This window comes from Triticum dicoccoides, chromosome 3B (genome assembly GCF_002162155.2).
Source record: "Triticum dicoccoides isolate Atlit2015 ecotype Zavitan chromosome 3B, WEW_v2.0, whole genome shotgun sequence".
NCBI lineage: Eukaryota > Viridiplantae > Streptophyta > Magnoliopsida > Poales > Poaceae > Triticum > Triticum dicoccoides.
This window is the reverse complement of record NC_041385.1, coordinates 785011358-785012188: the sequence shown is the minus strand read 5'-3', so window position 1 is coordinate 785012188 and position 831 is coordinate 785011358.

Here is an 831-nt window from a genome sequence, read left to right as displayed (position 1 = left end):
TAAATAGAAGAAAAAAATAAAGCAGAAAAGAAATAAATATATAAACAAATTACTTAAAAATAAATAGAAGAAAATTAATACTATTCAGAAGTAAATAGAAGAAAAAAATAAAGCCGAAAAGGAATAACTATATAAAAAAATTACTAAAAAAAATAGAAGAAAATAAATAATGCAGAAAAGAAAAAAAATTATATAAAGCAAGAATATTCACAAAGAAACTAAATACAGCAAAAAAACTACTCAGAAATAAATAGAGGAAAAAAATAAAGCAGAAAAGAAATAACTATATAAAAAATTACTCAAAAATAAATAGAAGAAAATAAATAATGCAGAAAAGAAAAAAAATTATAAAAAATGTTGGGGCGCTGCCCGGTGGGCCTGCCAGACCTTGGGTGTGCAAATACATGCCCAGTAGGGCCAGCAGGCTCATAGGGCAGTCCGCCCTAGGTAGGCCCAGAAGCCTGCTATATAGAGGAGTTCGAAAGGGCAGCCGCGGCTGGGTTTATAAACCAGTGCGGCTGCCCTTCGCTCGGCGAGGTGGGACTAAACGTAGCGCACTGCGGGTGGCAGCGCACGGGCATTAGTACCAGTTGGTGGCTCCAACCGGTACTAATGTGTTGCCCTTTAGTACCGGTTGGAGCCACCAACCGGTACTAAAGGCCTCGTTTCCCGCCGCTTGGGCTGGCCAAAATTGGCCTTTAGTACCGGTTGGTGGCTCCAACCGGTACTAAAGACCCCTCCTATATATATGGCACTTACGAAAATTCAGTTATCGTCGCCAGTTCGTTCCACTTCTCGCGCACGCGAGTCTCGATCTCGACAACGCCGACG